We start from the raw sequence: 26801 nt of genomic DNA, 5'->3' as shown, positions 1-26801 counted from the left end.
TCTCCCTGGGCACTGGAGTGCTCCAGGTGGCATGTTCCTAGCCTGACCCAATCCCCGGTGTCCCCACACCTCCCTGTCTGTATCCTTATTATCTATTGCAGAGTGACAAAGCAGATCTAGGAGAGCAATTAACCCAATGACATCACTATACATAAAAACAACTTTGAGAGACTTTAGAACTCTGAGTAATAAAGTCATAAACCATCATTCTAAAGGGCTGAAGATGAATTAAGGCATCCATATCCTGTCAGAGAGGTGATGGACTTAAAGTCCAGCATGAGGTATGCATTTCTGGATATGGCCAATGTAGGAATTTGTTTTGCTGGAATATATGTTTAATCTGAGGGTCTTGTTTTTGTTTTTTAATTATTCAAATGAGGGGGAATTGGAAGGAGAGATAATAAATATATAAATAAAGAACGAACGAATGAATTTTTTTTTAAATGAATAGGTAAAAATCCTGATATGTTTTGTTATGGTTAGACCATACCTGGAGTATTGTGTTCAGTTATGCGCTTCAGAGTTTAGGAAGGACATTGATAAGCTGGAAAGTATCCTGAGGATGGTAACCACAATGGTAAAGGTCCTTAACATCATGCCATATCAGTTGAGGGAACTTGGAATTTTTATTTTAGAGAAAAGAAGCCCCAAGGAGGACATAATAGCTATCTTCCAATGGGCTGTCATGTGGAAGAGGGGTTCATATTGTTGTGTTCAGCCTCAAAGTGCAGAATCAAGAGCAATGGGTGAGATTCACAAAGAGATCAATTTAGGTTTGATGGCAGGAAAATCTTCTTAGCGATTACAGCGAGCCCAAAGTGGCAAGGGCTGCCTCAGGAGGAAGTGGGTTTTCTCTTATTGGCAGTCCTTAAGCAAAGGCTAGGTAACCATCAATTGAGCATATCATACAAGACAATTATTTTTCAGATTGTGTTGGAATAGATGGCAACTGAAGTGTTTTCCAACTCTGAAATTCTGTGAATTGTGTGTGTGTGTGTTGCATTGTCCACTTGAAAATATGTCTCAAAATATGTTGTTTCTTTTTCCATCTTTGCTGCTTTTGGTACCCTGATATTTTGTTCTATATATATATATATATTTTAAATTCAATACTCTTCTTGTTTTCTTTTTCCTTTTTTTAAAATTTATTTTCCCCCAATTAAATGGAACATAATTCTTAACATTCTCTTTTTAAAGTTTTGAATACCAAATTCTATTTCCCTCTCCCCTCCCCCTTTCCTGAGGAGGTAAGCAATCTGATATAGGTTATATAATCATGTAAAACATTTCCATATTAGTCACTTTGTGCAAGAAAACAGAGAGAAAGAAAGAAAGAAAGAAAAGGAAAGAAAGGAAGGAAGGAGGGAGGGAGGGAAGAAAGAAGGAAGGAAGGAAGAAAAGAAGGAAGGAAGGCATCAAGAAAGAGAAAAATAGTATACTCCAATCTGTATTCAGACAACATCAGTTCTTTCTCTGGAGGCAGGTAGCATTTTTCATCATGAGTTCTTTGGGATTGTCTTGAATCATCGTATTGCTGAAAATAGCTAAATCATTCATAGAGTTCATCGTACAATATTGCTGTTTCTGTGTACAGTATTCTACGGGTTCTGTTCACTTTGTGTCTGTTCATATAAGTCTGTCCAGGTTTTTTCTGAAATCATTCTGCTTGTCTTTTCTTATACCACAATAAAATTCCATTACAACCATATACCACAACTTGTTCAGCCATTCCCCAGTTAAAGATCATGTCTTCAATTTCCAATTCTTTAGCCACCACACACACACACACACATACACACACACACACACACACACACAGAGAGAGAGAGAGAAAGAGAGAGAGAGAGAGAGAGAGAGAGAGAGAGAGAGAGAGAGAGAGAGAGAGAGAGAGAGAGAGAAAGCGGCTATAATATTGTACAAATAAGTTCTTTTCCATTTGGGGTGAATTTTTTGCTTGTTTTTTTTTTTAAAGCAATTTTCCTTTTAGAAATGTTATAAAGGTTAAATTGACAAGACATGGAACTGATTGGATATTGAGAGTGAAGGAGAGTGAGGAATTCAGAATGACTCTGAGTTGAGAACTTGGGTGACTACAATGTTGATGGTACCCTTAACAGAAATAAGGAAGTTCAAAAAATCTTTTTGGGGGAAAAGATGAGTTCTGTTTTAGACATGTTGAGTTTGAGATACCTTTGTGACATCAAGTGTGCTGTGGATGTGAGTGATCTGGAACTGGAGCTCAGGAGAAAGACCAAGGTAATATTAATCTGTATAAAGGTGATAACTGAAATCATGAAAGTTGATGAGGTCACCATGAGAAAGAACATTTAGAAAAAGGAGGGCCTAGGACAGAACCTTAGGATATACCCATATTTAGAGTTGGATATAGATGATAATGCAGCAAAGAAGATTGAGAAATAATCAGAGATAGATGAAAGTACTAAGAGAGTGAGGTATAGTGGGGGGAAATGTTTGATATATAAGATGGAGTAATTCTGAACCCAAAATAGCAGATTCAATTCAGTGAGAAGAGGGGAAAGCTCTGCCTTTGCTAGAGAGGATGAGTGAATATATTAAGTTTTTAAAATATATTCACTTAAAGAGGCAAGCAAAAGACTTATTAGTGGAGGGATAAAGAGGGGAGGTGAGAGAAAAACATGAAGTTTACTCTCATCACATTCCACTAAAGGAAGGAATAAAATGCACACTCATTTTGGTATGAAAACCTATCTTACAATACAGGAAAGTGGGGGATAAGGGGATAAGCAGGGTGGGGGGGATGATGGAAGGGAGGGCACGGGGAGGAAGGAGCAATTTGAGGTCAACACTCATGGGGAGGGACAGGATCAAACGAGAGAACAGAAGTAATGGGGGACAGGATAGGATGGAGGGAAATATAATTAGTTCTTACACAACACAACTATTATGGAAGTCATTTGCAAAACTACACAGATTTGGCCTATATTGAATTGCTTGCCTTCCAAAGGGAAGGGGTGGGGAGGGAGGGAGGTAAAGAAGTTGGAACTCAAAGTGTTAGGAACAACTGTCGAGTAATGTTCTTGCCACTAGGAAATAAGAAATACAGGTGAAGGGGTATAGAAAGTTATCTGGCCCTACAGGACAAAAGAGAAGATGGAGACAAGGGCAGAGAGGGATGATAGAAGAGAGAGCAGACTGGTCATAGGGGCAATTAGAATGCTTGGTGTTTGGGGGGGGAGGGGACAAAAAGGGAGAAAATTTGGAACCCAAAATTTTGTTAAAATGAATGTTAAAAGTTAAATAAATAAATTAATTAATTAATTTAAAAAATAAAAAAATTAAAAAATTAAAAAATACTATCTCTTATTTTTTTTAAAAAAAATATATATATATTCACTTAAATGAGTATTTATTAGGTACTATGTTTAAATGTTACCTAGTGAAAATCATTTAGTTGGGTACAGGTTTAGCCCTTCAGGATGCATATGTATGCCAAATCTAATAAAACAAGAGACTGAACATTACCAAACCCCCTCAGTCTCCTGCTGGTTTGGCACAATTAGAATTATGTCTATATGTCCCTATCTCTCATTCCATACTTTTTTATTAGGCAGTTTAGAAATTATCCTTACTTTACTGATCCCGTAGATAACAATGTAGTTTCCCATTGGTGTCATGCTGGCTCTTTTTCTAAAATAAATATAACTATAATAGCTTGAACTAGGTATAAATTTGATTCCTGAAGGACTCCAGGCCTTCATCTAGCCCAGAACTGGAAAGCGTAATACTACATCCAGAAGCATCACCATTGTATGCTACCCTGGACAGGGGGCTAGAGGTGGAGGGGATTGCAATTTAGATTGTTTCCTGTTGGCTTCTGCCCTCTTCCTTCCCTTGTGAATAATAATAAAATTTTATTAACTGCTATCCTTGTGTGGCTCCACACTTTTCATCCCAACTCTCCTGTAACACATTAAGGCATCATACTAGATGATGGAGAAAACAAAGATTAAAAAAAATGACATAGCTCTGTCCTCAAAAGCTTACAGTCTGCATGATGTGTAAAGTCAGGTGTGACGTAAGGCAGAATGAGATGGGATGAAGGAAAGCTCAAGATCAAGCAGTCTGGGAAAATCTCAGGAGGAAGAACTCCCTTTCGCTGGGGCAGTGGGTTGGGAGAGAGATCAGAAAAGGTTTCACCAGGAGAGAACTCCCTTTCTTAGTGTGTTTCCCTGATCTTCTTAAGGGTTGTGATGCACTCCTGACTATACCCTGGCCTGGGATCTCTGGTTTAACCTATTAAGATATTCTATTTTCTCCAGGATCAGGATTTGAACCATGCTCTCTCTAGGAGGGTTCTCATGCTCTTTCATGCTTTTGAAGGGTTCTTTCTCTTTAGCTCTGATAATCACCGACCCCACAAATCTGATCGAACTAATAAGTTTTCTGAGCACCTATTCTATGACCAGCACTCTGAAGGATTAAAATAGATAGAGTAAATGTAAGATAGTGGTCACCAAACATATATGACATGTTTGGAAGTGAGATCAGTGAAGGACAGGAAATAATGAAATGCTAAGTGGTCTGAATGTCCTTAGCCTTAGTGCCTTCTGCCTTTCTGTTTAATTTTCTCAAAACAAGTCAGAGACAAGAGTTCTGGAAAATGGATTTTCCCAGTCTTTGGCTTTACTTTGTAGGTAATACTGAGCTCCAGAGTTTCCAAGAGATCAGGATTTCTTGAATTCAAACTCTTAGAGGGGTAAGATTTCCTCAACAGCAAGTTCATTCTCCAAGGATCACAGTTAGAATATTAAGAGGAGTATTTTAGTCTTTTATTTATTTGTCTTAATTTTTAAGTGATGAATTCATTAGTTGAAATAACATGTCTAGTCCTCAAAAAAAATGATTTAGATACAATGAATTATCAAAACTCCAACCTATGCGCAACAGCATTGTTTATTTTCTTAACCCACCCTCAATCTACATAAAATCAAATATTTGCAACTATCTGAAGTGAAAATTCAGTCTGACCTTGCAAGTTTTCTTAATATTTAAACATTTTTCTCTCTTGCTTTGATCATTTAAGTAAGCCAGCATGTTTCAGTTGTAAGACACTAAAAAAAAAAAATCAATGCCCAGAAACATCCTTTGCAGAATGGAGCATATAATCAATGACAATGATGCATTTCCAAAGGAGGAATGCAGGCCAATATTGAATTATGCAGAGGAGAGGCACCATGAAATTGAAAGAATTAACTTTCTTATAAGGTATTAGATGAGTATTATCAATTTACAACATAATCCTGTGGTTGTAAATACAGACGTTTCAACTATGACTGGGGAATAAGGAAAATTTAAGATAGTAGCTATTCTTTTTTTTTTTCAGTCCAGTGTATTACAGTGATGAGGATATAAATACGTAGCCTTATATATCGATAAGCAAAATAATGTATAATATATTGCATATGTGCTATATTTTATTGGATATAGGAAGGCTTAATGAAGAGAGTCCTGATTTAATTTGATTAATCCTCTTACTCTTACCCAGTGATCTTGACAATTTGAGATCACAGGACATCCCAAGGAGATAGACATGGCTCAGCACTTTTTTGAGAGGGCAAAGGGAACTCCTTTGATTGTTTTCCAAAGTGTTAGCTGGGGGAGGAGGCAGATATATCAAAAGGGCCTCCCTTTTTCTGCAGTCTATAAAATCATGGTTCAGCTCTTTTTCAAATGAACTTCTATACTCTGGTTCAGCAAAGAGGTTGGATATTTTCCCCCTTCCCATCACTCTTTGTGCAGAAGATGGATGTGGCAAGGCTGAAGAAGAAGCTCATGGATATTTGGTTCCTGGCTGCCTTCTGCCTTTTTACCCCTTTGTTTCCTAGACTAGAGTTAGGGAAAATGGATTTTCCTAGTCTTTGGGGTTACTTTGTAGGTAATACTAAATTCCAAGGTTCCTGAGAGATAAGGAGTTCTGAGTTCTTGAGTTCAATTATTCAGACACTGATCTCTTAGACGGATAAGATTATCTCAATAAAATGTTATTCTCCAAGAATCACAACTAGAAGACTAGGGCCATGTCATAGATCTGGATCTTGCTAAACTCTTTCCTGCTATTGCAATAAGTTGGTCAGACAGTGCGGGTCCAAGGAGAATGGGGGAGTATTTGTTCAGCATCTCCCCCTACAAAATAGATTAAGCTTCTGGGTTGTAGTTTGAGAGCTTAATGTTTCTGAATTTTTTCCTGGGCTTCTTTGAGACTTTTGTGTCTTATGTATTTGTACATAATGGGGTCACTCTCTGTAATGGAAATTTAAATGGGAAGATCTTCTTCATTCATTAGTAGGCCCATGTGACCTACCTGGGTTACATGGAAGTCTGAATCACAAGGAAGTCACGTGTGATGGGAGGAGTTTACTGAACCAGTGGAACAGGAAGGGTGGAGCAGAACTGGGAGGAAGTTGGTGAGAGCAGTTGGGGTGGAGGAGAGAGGATGCAGGCAGGCAGGCAGGCACAGCTCCTCTGAGTGTTTGCTTGTGGGAAGGCCCCAGCATGGAGGAAAAGGCTTGGGAATGGCTTTGTCCCCTGCAGTGCTAATGTGTTTTGATTTCTCGGTTACTATGACAGATTTGGCTTTCTAGTATTGGGATTTGGCTTTATGGTGTCTGAATAAATGTTTTTCTTCTGCCTTCTATATAGAGTCTATTATACTTTGAAACTCAGAACCATGCCAGCACATTCATAGTCACCCTCAGTGCTGTGAATATTGCCTTGGCGATACATTCCCCCAACTCTCACTCACAGTATGGCGTTCCCAATGTTCTAGGGGTAGGTAACCCTGAAAGACTGGGTCTTATACTGCTGTTGCTTACAAGTTCATACTTATGTGCTCCCCGTTAACAATTAGTCAGTTACATTCCATTAGCTGATTTACTAAGAAGGTATTGAAAGAACAGTTGATATGAAACATTCTCCTCAAAATTGAAGTTCACTGTCCCACAGATACAACCTGAATCCATAGGAATAATGGGGTTAAACTTAATTATGGTAATGAGGCACAAGTGTAGAGAATGCATGAAGCAAAGGGATACCCCAGCTGGGCCCCAAGGGTCCTACCTTTGTTAAGTCCTTAGCTATAATGGGTTTACTCCCTGAAGCTATCTTTCCTGAGGTGACTATCACTCCCAATCTCTTTGTCAAAGTGTTTTCTCCACTCCCACTGCAGATGCTGGTTCTTCAGTGGTTACTTTCACTAGTGTTTAGCTCTAAACACTGATGACATCTCTGGATCTCTGGATCTACCAAATGCACAAGGTCACCTGGACTCTCCAATCTTGGAATATTCATTCAGGAAAGAACTCAAAGAAGTGAAGACAGCCCATGTGCTCACAGTTTGTGACCAGATTGGGAATGTCCTTCTCCAACCTGACCCTCCAGGCAGCTCAGAATTATCCTCATGCTCTGAAGCTAGAATGAAGAGTACAAAGGAGGGGGCATGTTGTTCTTTTTACACATTCATTTGGTTCTATCTCAATGAATAAAACTTCCGAATCATCATGGTCAGAAGGAGGCTCTTCTGAAGATTCCACAAAATCACTTGGATTAGACCTAGGTAGGGCATATCTACACATGCTTCAAGGACTGGTTTCCATAGGCCATTCCATCCACCCAGATTACATACTTTCTGTGGTAGGTGAAACTGAGAAACCTATTACTCACATTTGTAGGAACCCTGATAGAAGCACAACATAAGCTTTATTCAGGAGATTTTCTAGAATTCTGGGGCAAGGCTAAAGAGTCAATGGGACATAATGACTTCTTTGGGTCAGGCCCCTAGTATTAGTCAGTCAGATCAACAAGCATTTATTAACACTAATTATGAACCAGGCACTGAGGCTGGTGATATAGAAAAGGGCAAAAATAGTTCTTGCCATCAAAGCTCAGTTCATATGAGCATGGAGTACATGGAGGAAGAAGGTCCTAAATCATAAATGATAAATGTATTTATAGTTTATATTAATAAAATGGATAAGTAGTCATTTGGATGCCACTTCCTAGATGATTTATACTAAAAAAAGAGGATTTCTTTGTCTTACCTGGAAAAAAAGTCAATTCCGAAATTCTGAGAACCCTTTCTATATATGAGGTTAATTATTTGTAGATTATTCAGGGTGTGGAGACAGCATGTTATAGTGGCAGAAAGTACTGACTCTAGAGTCAGAGGACTTAGGTTCAAGACTATCTTCCCTATTATAATCCTATAAGAAAAAATGGACCTTGAGTAAAATAGAAACATTTCCAACATTCCTGATAAAAATGACCAGAGCTGAGTAGAAACTTTGAAATCAATCACAGGCAATAAGAAAAATCTAGAAAGGTAAATACATTTGAGCAGTTGGAAAGGGCTAAATAGTGATGAAATTAATAATTTATGTAGTATTAACTACATCAATAGCTTACATTTGAATAAATGGAGAAAAGACAAATATCTCTTTAGAATTCTAATATCTTTAACAGTCACAGAGGGAGTTAAGATAATAAGACAAACACAAAGTGTGGGGATGATTTTCTAAAGCCATTGAATTGATAAATAAAAAATAACAACTGGTTTATATGTATTCTCAGTAAATTCTACTTGGTCAAATCTAATTTATGTTAATTGGTCAATTGATAGAGGGAAGAAACTGATTGGTCAAGATGACACCGGGGGGAAAAAAACAATGGTTGGATAACATTGACAAGACGGCAACTACTTGATCAATACTGGGGGTAAAGGGGTTGTTAGTGAAAGTTAGGAAATCCTCCAGACCTTGAGGGACATAGAACTTGAAGGGATAGATATAGGCAGCCTTATTCTAGGGAACCAAACTGCCAAAATGGGGTAGGGGTGGGAAAGAGAGGACTTGGTTGGTTGAAGTCAGAGTCTGTGTATTCCATTTAAAAGAAATATATTGACTTCCAGGAGCCAAGATGGCGGAGTAAGCAGTAAATCACAGTAACTCTCCCATATTCACCTCTAAACAATCAGAAAATAGCATTTCAAAACAAATCCTCAAACAATAGAACCAACAAAAAGACAAGGTGAAACAATCTTTGAGCCCAAGAAACTTGGAAGATGGGCAAGAAAGGTCCATCTCACTCAGGTAAAAGGGGAGCACATTCCAGGACAGAAAGCCTTCCAGCAAACTAACAGCAAGCCCCACCTAAGCAAACCAGTGGGAGATCCTGAGCCCCAGTATGGTGGAGCAGGCAAACATCAACACCACAACTCCCCTCTCACCATGTGCCTTAGCCAGGGGAACCAACAGACTCCAGCTCCAAGAATCACCACGTGCTTCCATACAACCCAGGGTAAACAGGCATCCTCCAGCAGCCATATTTCCACATCCTTCAGTATAGCCCTGGGGAAATGAAGAAACACCCCATCAGACCTCAGCACATGGCAGACACAGTCGCTAGGACCCCAGTTCAGCACCAGGTAAGCTTCCAGACTCATACCACCTCCATCAGTGTGAGTCACCCCCACCCCACCCCCTCAGCACAGCACCAGACACAAGGATCCCCCATGGGCCTTGGGGCCATATCAACACAACACCAGGTAAACAGTCAGAACCTGCAGCCCCTGGCTGAGAGACAGTGTCCCTTCCACCCCAGGTGTAGAAGTCAAATTTAAAAGAAAGGGGAAAGGCCTTCCTCACTCTCCAAAAAAGGATGAGCAAAAAACCAAAAAAGAATCTGACCACAGAAAATTATTATGGTGACAAGGAAGACCAAGACACAGACTCAGAAGAGGATAACAATATCAAAACAGTTATGAGCAAAACCCCAAAGAAAAATGAGGAGTCTCAAGCCTAGAAAAATTCATGGAAAAGTTCAAAAAGGAGCTCAACATCATAAAAGAGGTAGAAGAAAAATGGGAAAAGAAATGAGAATGATACAAGAGAATTATGAAAAAAGAGTCAACAGCTTGGAAAACTGCTTAAAAAATAAAACTGGGCAAATGGAAAAAGAGATATAAAAATCCGCAGAAGAAAACAACTCTTTAAAGAGTACAATTGGCCAAATAGAAAAGAGATTACAAAAGCTAATTGAGGAAAATAACACCTTCAAAGTTAGAATTGGGCAAATGGAAACTCATGACTCTATGAGACATCAAGAATAAATCTAACAAATTCAAAAGAATGGAAACACAAAAGAACATGCAAAATACCTCATGGGGAAAACAACTGACCTGGAAAATAGATCCAGGAGAGACAATATTGCAATCACTAGAATACCTAAAAGTCATCATCAAAAGGAGGACCTGGATAGGATCTTTCAAGAAATTATCAAGGAAAAACTGCCCTGATGTCCTGGAACCAGAGGGCAAAATAGGCATTGAAAGAATCCACCAATCACCTCCTAAAAGAGATCCCCAAATAAAACCCCCAAAAACATTATAGCAAAATTTCAGAACTATCAGGTCAAGGATAATATACTACAAGTGGCCAGAAAGAATATCAGGTATCAAGAATATCAAATATCAGGTAGTTATAATCAGGATTACACAGGACCTGGCAGCTGCAACATCAAAGGATCAGAGGTCATGCAACATGATATTTCAGAAGGCAAAGGATCTAGGACTACAACTAAGAATCACTTATCCAGGAAAATTAAGCATAATACATCAAGGGGAGAAAATGGTCATTTAATGAAATAAAAGGAATTCAAGCTTTCATAAGGAGGACACCAGAACTAAACCAAAAATGTGACCTTCAATATTATGACCCAAGAGAAGCATAGACAAGTAAAAATGGAAAAGAAAATAAAAGAAATTCAATACAGCTAGACTGTTTACATCCCTATATGGGAAGAGGATACTTATAACTCTTAAAAACTGTATCAGTAGCAGTACAGATAGAAGGAATATACATAGACAGAGGGTATGGGTACAAGGTGAATTTGAGGGAATGATATAAAAAAACTAAGGGATGAGAAAGAAGAGTATAATGGGTGCAGAAGGAAGGGAGAGGTAGAATGGGGTAAATTATCTCACATGAAAAGGTAAGAAAGACCTATTACAGTGGAGGGGAAGATGCGGGGTGATGGGTATTGCTTAAACCTTACTCTTATCAGTACTGGCTCAAAGAGGGAACATATACACAATCAGTTGAATATAGAAATCTATCTTAACAAACAGGGAAGTATGAGGGGGAGGAAATCAAGTAAAGGGAGGGTGAGAAATGACAGAAGGGAGGGCAGATCAGGGGAGGTGGCAGGCAAAACATTGATGAGGAGGGAAAAGGTGAAAGGAGAGAGAGGACAGATAGGAGGAAGAATAGGAAGGAGAGAAATTCACAGATTGTTATCATAATTGTAATGTGAATGGGATGAACTCTTCCATAAAACAGAAGTGTATCAAAAACTAGAATCCTACAATATGTTGTTTACATATTGTACTTACATACTTGAAGACGACAGACACATACAGAGTAAAGGTAAGGGGATGAAGCAGAATCTATTATACTTCAGCTGAAGTTAAAAAAAAAAAGCAGGGGTAGCAATCTTGAACTCAGATAAAGTAAAAGCAAAAAGAGATCTAATACAAGAGATAAGGAAGGAAGTTACAGTTTACTAAAAGATACTATAGACAATGAAGCAATATAAAGCCTAAACATATATGCACCAAGTGATATAGTCTCCAAACACTTAAAGGAAAAGTTAAGTGAATTACAGGAAGAAATAGACAGAAAAACTATACTAGTGGGGGACCCCAACTGTCTTCTCTCAGAGCTTGATAAATCCAACCAAAAAATAAATAAGAAACTAAGGAGGTAAACAGAATATTAGAAAAGTTAGATATGACAGACCTTTAGCATGATTTGGATATAAAGGGAGACACCATAAGTCAATTAGAAGAGCATGGAATAGTCTACCAGTCAGATCTACGGGGAGGGGAAGAATTAATAATCAAACATGAGATGGAGAACATTACAAAATGTAAAATGGATAATCTTGATTATATTAAATTAAAAAGCTTTTTTTTTTTTTTTTTTTTTTTTTTTTTTTACAAACAAAACAAATGCAGCCAAGATTAGAAGGAAAGCAGAAAGATGGGAAACAATCTTTACAGCAAGTGTCTCTGATAAAGGCCTCATTTCTTAACTATATAGAGAATTAGAATTATAAGCCATTCCTCAGTTGATAAATGGTCAAAAGATATGAACATGCAGCCTTCAGATGAAGAAATCAAAGCTATCTATAGAAATATGAATAAGTACTCTAAATCACTTTTGATTAGAGAAATGTAAATTAAAACAACTCTGAGGTATCACTTCACACCTATCAGAAAATGATAAATGCTGGAGAGGATGTGGAAAAATTGGGACACTAATGCATTGTTGGTGAAGTTGTGAACTGATCCAATCATTTTGGAGAGCAATTTGGAACTAGGCTCAAAAGGCTATATGGTTCTCCTTTAGCAAGCTCCTGACTTGCTTTCAAACTCTTCTATGGCCTAAGCCCATTTCATATTCATTTTGGAGGTACTGGAGGCAGAAACCTTGACTTCCTCTGACGGTATGCATTGTTCTTCCTCATCCAAAAGGATGGAAGGAGATACCTGTTCATCAAGAAAGTCTTATTTTTTTCCCCTTTTTTTGGTATTTTCCCAGTCAGTTACTTGACTTCTGAATCTTTTGTCAAGAGGAGGGTCCTAGTGCTCCTCCTCCCCCCCAGACTGTGCTCAGGGCTGAGATTCAGATGAACTGCTCAATTCCCCCAGGGGCTTTAGGCAGGGGCAGGGCCACCATTGAGGGCTGAGGTTCAGATCCCCTGCTCAATTACCTCAGAGGCTTTAAGCTGAGCCCCTCAGACAATGGACCTATGCTGCTTCCTTGGCCACCATAGCTGTCTGCCACCTACTGCTGCTGCTGCTGCAGCCCCTGCCACGACCTGGGGCCAGTGCTGGGGGGACCTCATTCCCCTCTTGCTCAGCTGGGAAAGCCCTCCCACACTGACCTTTGAAGCTTTCTTTGTCGCTTGTGGGTTGAGGGATCTGGGACCCTCCCTGCTGGGGATTCTGCCCCAGAGGCCTGTTCTGGTCCTTTTCCTCCCCATGCCATGTGGCCAGGGCTGGGCTCAGCTCCACTCAGCGTCCCATGGGATAGACCTTTCCTGTCAGCATTCCAGGTTACCTTTGACTGGAAATCACTTTCACTCTGTTGTTCTGTGGCTTCTGCTGTTCTAGAATTTGTTGAGAGTCATTTTTTACAGATATTTTGTGGGCTGTGGGGGAAAGCACTAGAATATATGCATCTTTCTACTCCCATCTTGGCTCTGCCCCCCTCAAAGGGCTATAAAACTGGGCATACCCTTTGATCCAGCAATACCATGACAACATCTGTATCCCAAAAAAATCATTAAAAAGGGAAAAGGAAAACATGTGGAAAAATATTTATTGCACCTCTTTTTGTGATGGCAAAATATTAGAAAGTGAGGAAATGCCCACCAATTGGGAAACAATTGAACAAACTGTGGTATATGAATGTAATAGAAAACTCCTGTGCAATAAGAAATGATAAACAGGCAGATTTCAGAAAAACCTGCAAAGACTTGCATAAACTGATGCAAAGTGAAATGACCAGAACAAGGAAAACATTGTATACGATATCAGCAACGTTGCGTGACAATCAATATGAATGACTTAGTTCTTTTCAGCAACACAATAATCCAAGAGAAGTACAAAGGACTCATGAAGGAAAATGCTGTCTGCATCCAATTAAAGAACTGATGGACTCAGAATGCAGATTGAAACATATTTTTTCCACTTACTCTATTTCTTCCCATAGGTTTTTTTTTCCTTTTGATCTGTTTCTTCTTTTACAATTGTGACTAACATGGAAATATTTTTACATGATAGTACATGTATAAACTATATCAAAACCATTTTCAGAAGACAGAAGGGAGAAAAATTTGGAACTCAAAATTTTGTAAAAACGAATGCTAAAAATTTTCTTGATATGTAATTGGGAAAAAATACTATTAAAAATAAAAATAAAAGAAATACTTTAAATTAGTAGGAAATTGCCTTTGTATTTCTTTTGTATTTCTTATCACCCCTCTTGCTGTATTATGGTATCATATGTATTTGTGAAATTGAATAGATGGGTATCCACTTTGTTTCTAGTTCTCTAATACAACAAAAAGTACTATTATAAATATTTTTGTACATATGGGTCCCTTTCTTCTTTCTTTGATTTCTTTGACTTAGTATAAGTATAACTTAGTGTTCTGGGTGTGGCCTTGAGTCAGACCAGTTGCCTGGTGGTTTATAATCAATAATACAATGAAATGATACACTCAAGTGATCCAATAGTTAACAAAAGGAGATTTATTTAGCTGTGGCAGAAGGATATTCATTGAGGAAGCCTACGATGATTTAGCTGAGCAAAGCTACCTTGCTTGAGTTGCCAAGCATGGTCCACCAGCCAAGCATCAGAGAGTACTTGGAATTCCCCATGGCTGTTTTGCACTCAAGTGACCAAGGAGTGATGTGAACAACTCGAATCTTTAGATCCCTGATTACAAAAGAGCCATGAAGAGCTTTTGTTCCTCCAGATACATTTTGATTAATTGAAAAGGCATTGAATATTTGCTGCAAAGCATAATGGGTACTTCAGCTAATGGCATATGTTTTATGATTAATAAGTATAAATATTTTGGGCAACTAGATAGTGCAATGGATAGAGCACTGAGTCTACAGTCAGGAAGACCTGAGTTCAAATCTGATAATGGATCATGAAGAGAAATCATTTATGTGTAATGGTTTAATCAAGAATGTGACCATCCCAATGTGTACCTGAGACACACTCTAAGATAAGACCTCCAATGAAATGAAGGAGAAACACCTTTGAGCAAAAGCCTGGCCTTTTGCATTGCCTTGAAGACACAGACTTGTACGGGAAGCTGGCTCCATCATACTCCTTGACCTCCAGGGCTTACAACTCCAGAGACTATTGAGAGTGAATTTCTAGTGGGTGAGAATTTTTTCTCAGTTTGAGCTGAGATTTTGTCTCATATTCAGCCAAAGAGCTTATTTATTCTTGCATGTTCTTTGACATAGTTTAATCTGTAGAATTTTTTCAATTTCTGTTTCTTTTTCTTACTTGGATAAAGGAGTTAATTCACTAGCTGCTATTGTAGTGTTTTCTTGTATAACCAGCATTTGGAAAGAAACAAAGCTGTCAAGTATCAGCTAAGGGTTATCTCCGTCCCTTAAGAGTAATAAAGGAAGCAGCTTTCATCATGAAATTGTACGCCTAGATTAGAGATGTTTTAGGAGTGATGGATAAATATAATTCTAGTCTGACACCCTTTTGGAGATAGGAGAGATCACCTAGGCTCAACAGTTCGGCATCTTGCCTACCCCTTCCTTGAACCATTCCCATTCCCCACTCCACCCTTCCATCTATGCTGCTAGAAGTACAGGAAGGGCCATCCTCTGACTTTTCAGAGAACTGGGCCCAGACCTCAGATCATATCTTTACAACCAAGCAAGTCATGCATCTACACATCTATATATAGACAAACACACACACACATAATGACCCTTAGTCAACAACTTCTTATGCAGAGTATGCATTTTTTTGTTCTTCTTTGGACTTTATGAGGTTCATTTTGTTTTCCATTTATAATAACTACTCTTACAGCATTGAAATGGTTTCTGGACTTACTGTATTCATTTCAATGAAATAAGATTTAGATGGGGAAAAAAGATTAAAAAGCATTAAACAATAGATAAAAGGTTCAAACAGTGTCATTATGGGTTTCATACTTTAAAAAAATCTATTAATGCTCATATCTGTAGCTACTCAAAGATGGTGTTCCCTTAGCTCTTTTAAGTAATCTAGTACCATGGCAGCTAACTGAACTGTAAAAAAAAAAAATCTTATTTTTATTGATGCCTTTTATTTTTACCTCACATTTATTTCTGTACATATCCCTTCCTTCTCCCCCAGCTAATGAGTCATCCTTGTTACAAGATTTGAAAAGAAAAGGAAAAAACATGGTTTGGTAAACCCTACCAATACATAGACTTTGACAATATGTGTGATATTCTACGCAAACAGTCCCCTATTTCTGTAAAAGAAAACGGAGAGGTGTGTTTTTTCAACTATTCTCAGAGGCCAAATTTGGTCATTATAATTACAGAGCATTCATCTAACTGATAGATTCCTCAGCAGCTACTTCCTCTCTAGAGGATATGCTATAACTCCCTGCTGCTCTTCAGTCTTTTCACTCATGTCTGACTCTGTAATTTGAGATTCTCCTTGGCAAAGATCCTGAAATGCCATTTTTTTCCTCCAGCTCATTTTACAGATGGGGAAAGCAAACAGGGTTAAGTGACTTGCCCAGGGTCACACAGCTAGTAAGTGTCTGAGATCAGATTTTAACTCAGATCTTCCTGACTCAAGACCTGGTACTCTATCCACCATACCACTAGTTGCCCAGAGCTCCCTAGTGCTACTGAATTTGGTAGCCTTCTTTCCTGAAATATTCTTGCACAAAGATTCTTTAAGGGTGTGACCTGGTACTGGTATAAGGCAGTCTATTACTAAACTATTAGGAAATGATTAGGAGATAGGGTAAAAATCAGATCATCACAATGCTAGACAAAAGCAGAATGAAGGGTTACTAGAAAGGTTATTATTTCTTGGAGGGGATGGAAATAGTCCAAAGGAGTAAATGCTTCCAAAAGGAAGATTTTGCACTGGGGATACAATGAGATAAGAAAAATATGAGTGATCATCTATCTGTTCAGGTATCACTGAATGGAGCACATGTGAAAGTATAGTAGTATAGCAAAAACAGGGAGAAGGTGAAAAGAAAAACAAGGAAAAGAGAGGAAAAAAGGAAAGGAAACACATTAATTCAATTTGACAAGTTTGCCTACTATGCAGAGATATCAAAGAAAGATGAGACGTTCTCTGGCTTTAAAGACTTACAATGCTGTTGAGGAGTCAAAGAAAAAATAGAATTATTTCAAGGAAATCTTTTAAAGTACACTCTCTACCTCATCCTGACCTTTCAATATCCAAGGGGCTATTTTTGTCCCCAAAATGGTAGCTATTAAAATAAATTTCTAGCTTAATGAGTCATCACTGCATCCTACTTCCTGCCACATCTCCCCATTTCTATTGTTTTCCATTTCATATCAGCTCATAGTCAGAAATCACTCAGAAATTCTCTTAATTGGTTGCTTTTCCTAAATGTTCAAGATCTGCATCTTTACTCTGTTTCAGGTACACATTGGAACAGTCCCACTTTTGATCTAATCATCACACATAAATATTCCAAATTCATGATTCATAACTCTAAAATTCTCCTCTCTTATCCTTTAAACTCTTCTGTCTCGCTCTGTCTACACCTATTCTTCAGTATTTTCACTCCAGTTCAACCTCTCTGTTCTGACCTCCTTTTCCTGCTGTCATAGCCTTGACCCTATCTATGGCTGACCAGTTCAGTCACACACTATCAATTACTAGTTAAGTCCTTTTGTCCTTTCCCCAGTAATGCCTTGCCAATCCATAACTACGGATTAGTTTCTGCCTTCTTCTTTACAAATCTGCTGCTGCTGAACATTTCTGGAGAAAGTTGCATAATTGTGTTAACCATGTTCTCTATAATTTTTTTCTTGGATCTGTGATTTTGGTCTAGAGAACTCTCCCTTAGAGAACTTTCTCTACCAATACAGATCAGCAACTCTTTGGCAACCTATGGTTTCTTTTCTTTCTTTCTTTCTTTCTTTCTTTCTTTCTTTCTTTCTTTCTTTCTTTCTTTCTTTCTTTCTTTCTTTCTTTTTTTGAGACTAGACAAACATATAGTTTTAGAGAGTTATTTGGGGTGCAGAAAGGTTAAATGTCACAAAACTAGTATGTGTCAGAAGTGGGACTTCCAGCCCACTTTCAGACTCTGAGACCAGTCTTCTATCCATTATGCCATGTTGCCCTAACTACAAATGTATGTTATCCAATTTCAACTGTGGAGGCATTGTGGTATAATAGATGAGCTAGCAAGTATTAGATTTAAGAAGTACTGAATTCAAATCTTGACTACAACACATATTGGCTAAGTAACCCTGAACAAACCACTTAAGTTCATAATGTCTCAGGGACTCTATAACTATAAATTGAAGAAGAACTGAAGATATACATTGGTAAAGAGTGCCACCTGTTAAGCATAAGCAAAGTGGGATTTGTTTTTGTTGTTTTTCAGTTTCATAGGCTCAGGCTAAATTGAAAATATCTGAAATATAACCCTGGTAATTCGTAGCTATGCTGAGTCATGTGGGTTGTGATGCCTTCTGGCTCTGAGCCAATTAGTTGAAAACTATATATACTGGGAGGTGGGTGTTTTGCTTTGGGAGCATGCTCATGAGAAAGACCTTTTGATTCCCTGGAAGGGACTCTGAGTAGCCATTTGTTAAGAGCCCCCTGACTACTCAGATGTTGGTGCTCTCCCAGTCTGGTGATGTATGTAGGTAGTTGTATTATCTTGTTCAGAGAGTTGGAACCTTGTCTCTTGAGCTTCTGTGCTAATTTCTCTGCTTGTATTTTCTATACTCACTTCTTTCTACTTATCTGTAATTAAAGTAAGATCATTGAACCCTTTAAAGTTGTCTTTTCTTTAGCAAAGGAGATCAAAGAACCTGTGCTAGCAGGCCATCCTGGATGTGCTAGGGTGCTTGCTAATACAGTTGGTGTAGTTGTTAGGATCTGCACAGACTAAAGGAAAGTATGGGATGTAGTGAGATTGTGATAGTTGTCGACTCCGTTGTTGTGTTGTTTTTTGTTGGCAATTTGAGAGAAACCAAGTGAACAACAGTGGCAGGAGCAGTTTCTTGGGTGCCCAGAGCAGGGCCCCTGGGAGATAATCTCTCCCTCCTCCTCCCTACCCAACTAGCACTCCTGAGGAGACAGATCAGAGCAGCAGCTGTGGGAGGAAAACAAGCTTGTGGGAGGTGGGGATGGCCAGAGTGAGAGCCAGGGCTCAAGTGGAATAGCCCCACTCCAAACTTTGTTAGAGGGCTGGAGGCTCTGAAAGTGTGCTGTTTCCAGAACCCAGATGGGAGTGGCTCCTCCCCATGTAAGGCTGGGGAAGAAAGCTGTTCCAGAGTTGGGGTGGTGCAGGCCAGAGACAGAGGCTGGAGGCAGGAGCACCTGGAGCCTATGGTGCCCGGACCCAGGCAGGAGCAGAGAGAGCTTGAAATGGGGCCATGGAGCAGGAACAGAGAGCTACCTGTGTGCAGACCCTGGTGAGGTGACAGCAGGAACAGAGAACTGCTTGTGTCAGGACTCAGGCAGAAGCCAGGAGTGATTGACCACTGGACCTGCAAGAGGAAGAACCCCAGAGCTCAGAATTCAACCCCAAGTCAAGATGAGAACTTTACAGCAAGGCAGGAGCACTGAGGGGGCTTTCCTGCCAAGTCCCACTGGGACGGTTTGGGTTCCTGGGAGAGGAATTGTCTTTGAATGGGAGGAAGTACCATAACCCCTGGGGATTCACTCAGTTGGCTTTGTTACCCAAACACCCCTCAGGACTTGGAAGTGGGGGCTAGAGCAGTGTTAGGACTTGGACTTTTTGGCTCATTCGAACATGTGTGCACCTGAGAGTATCAGGCGGGAACCTGCAGTAGCAATGTGGGGAGAAGGACATACCCTCAAGGGGACTTTATTTGAACAATTTGTTTTGAATTGACTGTGACCTAGGGGTGGATTATGTTGTATTCTTTGATATTATATACTTTTGTGTTTGTTTCAGGCCACGTGACTACCCTGGTAATAAGTGGTTATGTTGTTATGTATTTTGTAAATGTGTAGCTCATGATATGTTTGTGATTATTCCTTTTCAGTTTCCAGGATCCATGGCCATAATAATCTCTTGTTCACCTGTGTAGATTGTAAGGGCTAAATATTAGATTGCAAAGGCCAGGATCCTGGAGGAGTAGAATGTAAGCATAACCAAAGTGGGATTTGTTGTTGTTTTTCTGGAGTTCCGTTTTCTAGGCTCAGGTTAGATTGAAAACATCTGAAGGATAACCTTGGTAATTTACAGCTGTGCTGAATCACGTGGCTTGTGATGCCTTCTGACTCTCAGCCTATTAGTTGAGAACTATATATAGTGGGAGGTTGGTATTTTGCTTTCAGGGCTGGCTCATGAGAAAGACCTTTTGATTCCCTGGATGGGACTCTGAGAAACCGTTTGTTAAGAGCCTCCTGACTACTCAGATGTTGGTGCTCTCCCAGTCTGGTGGTGTATGTAGGTGGTTGTATTACTTTGTTCAGACAATTGGAGCCCTGTCTATTGAGACTCTTGTGTTAATTTCTCTGCCTGTATTTTCTATACTCACTTCTTTCTACTTATCTGTAATTAAAGTAAGATTACTGACCCCTTTAAAGTTGTCTTTCCTTTAGCAAAGTAGTTCAAAGGACCTGTGCTAGGAGGCCATCCTGGGTGTGCTAGGATGCTTGCTAATATACCACCTCACTGGAAGTTCCATTCAGTGAAATCACAACTTTGACCAAACAAAAAAAAATCTTAATTATAGCTTCACTAACCACATGGCAATCCCATTTTTCTCTGATTGATTTTGCCACAATTGCCACAGCTACTAAAAGCATCTGTCTTCTCAAATCTCATACTCTACCTCTTCTATAATTCCTCTAAGCAGAGGGCCTCGGCACTTACTTAACTGAGAAAATAGAGGTCATCCATCTAAGCTCCTTCTCTCCCACTCCATACCTCAAAATTCCTCCTCATGATACCTTATTCTTTCTTCCTCTGTTTCAGTGTCTTATGAAGAGATTGGCCTTTCCCTTGCCAAGATCAATGTCTCTGTTTGTATTCTTAATCTATTCTCTCCCCCTTTCTCTCAGATCTTGATAAATTCCATCCTTTTTTTGCTACTCTTCCTCTTATGTTCAAGCTTATCTCCTGGCTCCTCCAGTGCTTACAAACATGCCCAAATCTTTCCCATCTTTTAAAAAATCCTTTCTATTGACCTCCTTTCCCCTCCAGATATTGGCCTCTATTTCTTCTCCCTTTCACAAACTCCTGCAAAGGATTGTCTATCCTTGTTATCTCCATTTCCTCACCTTCCATTCACTTATTAAACCCTTATAATATGAGTCCAGGCCCTACCACTGAACTAAAACTGCTCTAATATTACCAACCAACATGACCCAAAAGGAAAATGATAAATGTTGGAGAAGATCTGGGAAAACTGGAAAACTGATGCATTGTTGGTAGAGTTGTAAACTGATTCAACCATTCTGGAGAGCAATTTGGAACTATGCCCAAAGAGCTATTAAACCTTTGACCCAGCAATACCACTTCTAGGTCTGTATCCCAAAGAGATCATAAAAATGGGAAAAGGACTCATATGTACAAAAATATTTATAGCAGCTCTTTTGGTGGTGGCCAAGAATTGGAAATTGAGGGGATGCCCCTCAATTGGAAAATGGCTGAACAAATTGTGGTATATGAATGTTATGGAATTCTATTGTTTCATAAGAAATTATGAGCAGATGGACTTCAGAAAAACCTGGAAAGACTTATATGAACTGATACTGAGTGAAGTGAGCAGAACAAGGAGATATTGAACACAATAACAGCCACATTGTGTGATGACTAACTTTCATAGACTTGGCTCTTCTCAGCAATGTAAGGGTCTATAAGACAACTCCCAAAGACTCATGATGAAAATGCTGTCCACATCCAGGGAAAGAACCATAAAGTCTGAATGCAGATTGAAGCATACTATTTGCTTTCTTTTTTCTTTTGTTGTTGGTTTTATTTCTTCTGTCTCATGGTTCTTCTCATTAGTTCTAATACTTCTTTACAACATGACTAATGTGAAAATATGTTTAATGAATGTAAAAATTTTAAAAATAAAAATAAATAAAAATTAAAAAAATATTATCAATGATCTCTCAATTGCCATATCTCAATTTTCATTCTAGTAAAAAAATCTCTGCACCTTTGGACACTGTCAACCATATTGTCTGCTTGGATACTCTCTTCCCCTGGCTTCTGTGACACTGCTCTCCTTTGGTTCTCCACTCACCTACCTAAGTGCTCCTTCTCATTCTCCTTTGCTGAATAATTGTTCTTCTGACACTCACTAAATGTGGGCACCTTCCAGCATTCCTGCTCCCAGAGACTTTCCCTCTTCTATTGATGGCACCAATATCCTTTCAGTCCCCCTGGCTTGAAGTCTTGGAGCAATCACTGATTTTACCTTCACAACATCACTTGGAGTCACTTCTCTTTCCTCCTTCCTCACATGGTCTCTACCCTAGTTCAGGCCATCAAGACCTCAAGTCTCTCCTCTTTCCAATACATTCCCCATAAATCTTACTATATCATACTCCTTTCTTGAAATAAATATCTCCAATAGTTTTTTATTGCCTTGATGATAATTCTTTGTCTTTTTAACATTTAGTATTTAGCTCATAGGAGAATAATAAAAGAGTAGCTAGGTAGCACAGTGAACAGAGTGCTCAGCCTGGAGTCAGGAAGACTTATCTTTCTAGTTCAAATCTGGCCTCAGACACTTATTAACTGTGTGACCCTGGGGAAGTAATTTAACCCTGTTGGCCTCAGTTTCCTCATCTGTAAAATGAGCTGGAAAAGCAAATGGCAAACCACTCCCACATTTTTGATGAGAAAACCACAAATGGGGTCATGAAGAGTCAGACATGACTGAAATGATTGGACAACAGTAACAGCAAACATCATAATAAATGCTTGCTGAATTGATGATATTTCTTCTTTTCTCACTCACACACTTTAATCAAATTGGCTTGCTACCTGTTTCTGATTCAGGACATCCCATCTCTATGCCTTTGTACAAGTGATCCCCTACATCTTTAATTTACTTCTAGAAATTCTTTTGTTGTTCAGTCGTTTTAGTTGAGTCTGAGTCTTTGTGATGCTGTTTTGGGTTTTCTTTTCTTAGAGTGGTTTGCCATTTCCTTCTCCAGCTCATTTTAAAGATGAGGAAACTGAGGCAAACAGGGTTAGGTGAGTTGCCCAGGGTCACACAGCTAGTAAGTGTCTGAGGCCAAACATGAACTCAGGAAGATGAGTTCCTGACTCCAGGACCAGCACACTATTCACAATGTCACCTACCTGCCTGTCTAGAATTCCTGCCTTCCTTCAAATTACAGCTGAGATACCCCTTTTCTACCTAGTCATTAGCACTAGCTCCCTATTGTATTTTTTATACTCACTTCTTTCTATTTATCTGTAATTAAAGGCAATTCCTTTGTATAAGCCTCATATTTATTTACTGTAAACAGGTTGCAACCACTCAAAAGAATGTAAACTTCTTGAGAACAGGGTCTGTTCAATTTTGTCTTTTTATCCCTAGCATCTAGTACAATGACTTGTATATAGGTATGTGTCTAATGAATGTTTTTAAAAATTGAATTTTTAAATAGCTCTGTAATGTTGAAGATCTAGGAGACTGGGTTAACCAGAGTTATTCCTAGCAAACAGGAAACCAAACCATACACTTTCAACACAATACATCATTTGATACACTCTTCCTTCTCTCCCTCTTTAGCCCTTGCCCTTGTTTATGACTTCTGGATCTAAAAGATAAATCAGAAATTGCTTCTGAAATCATGCAACTTTACTGTTTCTACTCTTGTTTAAGAAAAGCCCACAGTTTCTCAAGGGAAGGATGGGAGAGAGGTTGTTCAGCATGCGCTGAGGTGGGATTCTCCTGACTCAATTTCCCCACTGACACCTGGCAGACTTTAAGCCTGACTGAAGGCAAGTGGATAATCTAATCCTGCCTGGAATTGACATGAAGTTGGGGAGACACTGTATCCCTGCAATGTCCCTACTCTTGGTGGCAATTTCCTATAGTCAAAAGATTTGTAAGCTTAATACCAAATCTATTCAATTATAGATTATTGGTAGGGGAACATCTGAGGTTGTCTAAAATTAAGCTATTAGGCATAGGACTTTAGACCAACAACAATAAGTTAGGGTCCTTTAATTCTTACTAATACTGTGGAGACAATTAGGTCAAGAGCTTGTGAAGTTAGCAACATAAATATTATTTGTGTCTCAGCTGGTTAATGTTTAAAAAAAAAAATTCATTTGTGGTCCATATTGTAAATGCTTTAAAAAGAAGTATCACCTGACCAAAAGTTTGAATTGCTTTATCTGTTATAAACTTAAAAATAAATAAAAAAAAAAAAGAAAAGCTCACAGAAAATGTTGATGACTCTATTTTTAAATAACGTCAGCACTTTATACAAATGGACTGAGAGAGTAGGGATGCCTAAGTATTTTTTTAAAAGCCCATTAAACATAATTCCTTTAAAATGCATCTGAACACACATTGACACATTATACAAGAAGTAATGACCTAATTTAAGGGCTGCTTCTAAGAGACAAATAATGCAGCCAGTTGTGTGAATGAAAGAATGTCAGTTTTGTGATAACTGATTCTTCATCCCCCCCCCCCCCCACTTTTTTCTTGCTCATTTTGGTGTGGAGGCCCATCTTTCAGTCCCATCTCTAGAACTAGAAACAAATAGTATGCAAGGACTTGGTACTACTGATATTTTCCTATGTCAGTCATAATTTTCTGCCCAATTTTCTACCCAATACAAATTATGATTATAATTTACCAGTTATAATATACCAATCTTCAGATCATTCCCTCTCCTTCCTCAAGTTTGGTACCTGGTTCACCACCTTCTTCTCTTCTCCACCTCCTGCCCTTATAATAGGAGTCTTTAATATCCACATAAATCTCCATCAAGCCTCCTAACCTCCAAATTCCTCAGCCTTTTAAATTACCATGTCCTGCTCTTTCATCTCACCTCAGCCACAGGTATGGACTATTACGCATAAGAGCTTGACAGTGGCTACATATGTTCCATTTTCCCTAATTAGATAATCTAATATTCCCCCTAAGCAACAGCTAGATAACCCAGTGGATAGAGTGCTAAATCTGGAGTCTGGAAGATCTGTTCAAATCTGGCCTCAGATATCGTCACTTAATCTCTCTTTGTCCTAATCCACTGGAGAAGGAAATGACAAACCTTTCCAGTATCTTTGCCAAGAAAACCTGATATGGGGTCATGTTATATCCCTATTATTTCACCCTTCACCCTTCCTAATCTTTTCCTTTGCTATCATCGGGACTTCCAATCCCTATATTTCTTGGTACTTTGTCAGGCAATTAATCTTTATTCCTCTCCCCTTTCTAATTTTCAACCTAATAGTTAGCCATTTTTCAACACTACAATGTCCTCTGCTCTCAGCCCCTTGTTCCTCAGCCCCTTGTTCTACTGCCTCTCTACTATTATCGAACCTCAGTCACGGTATCCTCTTCTTTCCATCCTCCTCATGAACCATTAAACAAAGAAGTCTTACAACGATACTGGCCGAAAACATTACAAATTCATATAATCAAATCTCAGCTGTGCTCTCATAAGGTAGTTCTTTTACTCTTCATTAATTGATTCTCAATCTAACACCCCACAAGAAGCTGTTCCAAATCTTCCATTTCCTTGTCTCTCAGTTCTGGATCTTGGCTCTTACTTTACTTAGAAAATGGAGGAAATTCAGCTTTTTCCCTTCTCTCAAAATGGCAGACAAAAAGTTCCCAAAGGAACCAAAGGAAAAGAAGGTCAAAAAGGAAAAAAAAGGAGAACAAAAAGGAAGATATGACTGAAAAGGTGGTGAAAAAGCCTCGAAAGCAATGCAGTCAGAACCCAGTCCTGACCCAAGGGATTGGTAGGTACTCCAGGTCTGCAATGTATTCCCAGAGAGTCATGAACAAGCAGAAATATGCTGCACCAAAGACCAAAATTGAAGGGAAAAAGAAAGAGAAGGTGCCCGCTACTATCTCAGAACCATTTGGTGGTGATGAGAATGGAGGAACCTGTGTGGTAAAGATTCGCAAAATGCCTAGGTATTACCCTACTGAGGATGTGCCTAGAAAGCTTCTAAGTCAAGACAAAAAGCCCTGTGAGGAGATTTCAAGCTAGCATCAGCCCAGGCACCGTTCTGATCATGCTTGCTGGCTGCCACAGGGGCAAACGAATAGTTTTTCTGAAGCAACTGGCTAGTGCCTTGCCAGTGGTGACTGGAACTCTGACCATCAACCGCATTCCTCTGAAAAGGACACATTAGAAATTTGTCATTGCCTTGTCTACCCGGGTTAACCTTTCAGATGTAAAAATTCCAAATCATCTTACTGATGCTTACTTCAAAAAGAGGCTCCATAAACCTAGACACCCAGAAGTAGAGATTTTTGATACAGAAAAAGAGAAATACAAGATTATAGAGCAGCACAAGGCTGATCAGAAAAGAGTGGACTCTCAGATCCTGCCTCAAATCAAGAAATTTCCTCAGCTCCATGGCTACCTGCTTTCTGTATTCTTTCTCTCCAATGGAGTTAATGTTCACAAACTGGTGTTTCAACTGCGTTGCAGTGAACTCTTATCAAAATATTTGGAATACTTAAAAATATTGAGGAAATTCAACATGAACCCCCTCTTTTTCCATTCTCTTCATCTTGCAATCCCTTGATATCGTCTCCTTCTTCACCTTCCTTCCCTCCATCCTCTGACAAAGAAATGACCCTTCACTTTTCTAATTCCATTCCCTCATGTCTTTTCTACCAGATTGCTAGAAGGGGATCCTCGATTTCTGTCTCCCTAGCCAATGAGTTCTTCCTAAATGTCTTCAAACACATCCAAGTCTCTTCCTGCCCCTAAAAAAACTTTCACTCTACCCTATGATGCCCT

At 39.0% G+C, this 26801-nt stretch overlaps 1 long non-coding RNA gene and 1 pseudogene across 5 annotated transcripts in view; one reads left to right on the top strand and one right to left on the bottom strand.

Moving 5' to 3' along the window:
• LOC140518235 (uncharacterized) overlaps nucleotides 1-26801 on the bottom strand; it is a 64162-nt gene that overhangs the window by 15867 nt on the left and 21494 nt on the right. For 2 of the 5 annotated variants that reach the window (XR_011971871.1, XR_011971872.1), the window contains exons 2-3: nucleotides 19261-19351; nucleotides 9263-9383 (exon numbers count right to left, since the gene is read on the bottom strand). This is a non-coding gene — a long non-coding RNA (uncharacterized lncRNA). The remainder of the gene's footprint in view (nucleotides 1-9262; nucleotides 9384-19260; nucleotides 19352-26801) is intronic. The other 3 variants (XR_011971873.1, XR_011971874.1, XR_011971875.1) reach the window with 2 other exon arrangements.
• LOC140529539 (large ribosomal subunit protein eL6-like) lies at nucleotides 25637-26583 on the top strand (annotated as a pseudogene).

Source organism: Notamacropus eugenii, chromosome 1 (genome assembly GCF_028372415.1).
Source record: "Notamacropus eugenii isolate mMacEug1 chromosome 1, mMacEug1.pri_v2, whole genome shotgun sequence".
NCBI classification, from domain to species: domain Eukaryota; kingdom Metazoa; phylum Chordata; class Mammalia; order Diprotodontia; family Macropodidae; genus Notamacropus; species Notamacropus eugenii.
This window is presented reverse-complemented; position numbering and strand designations above follow the sequence as displayed.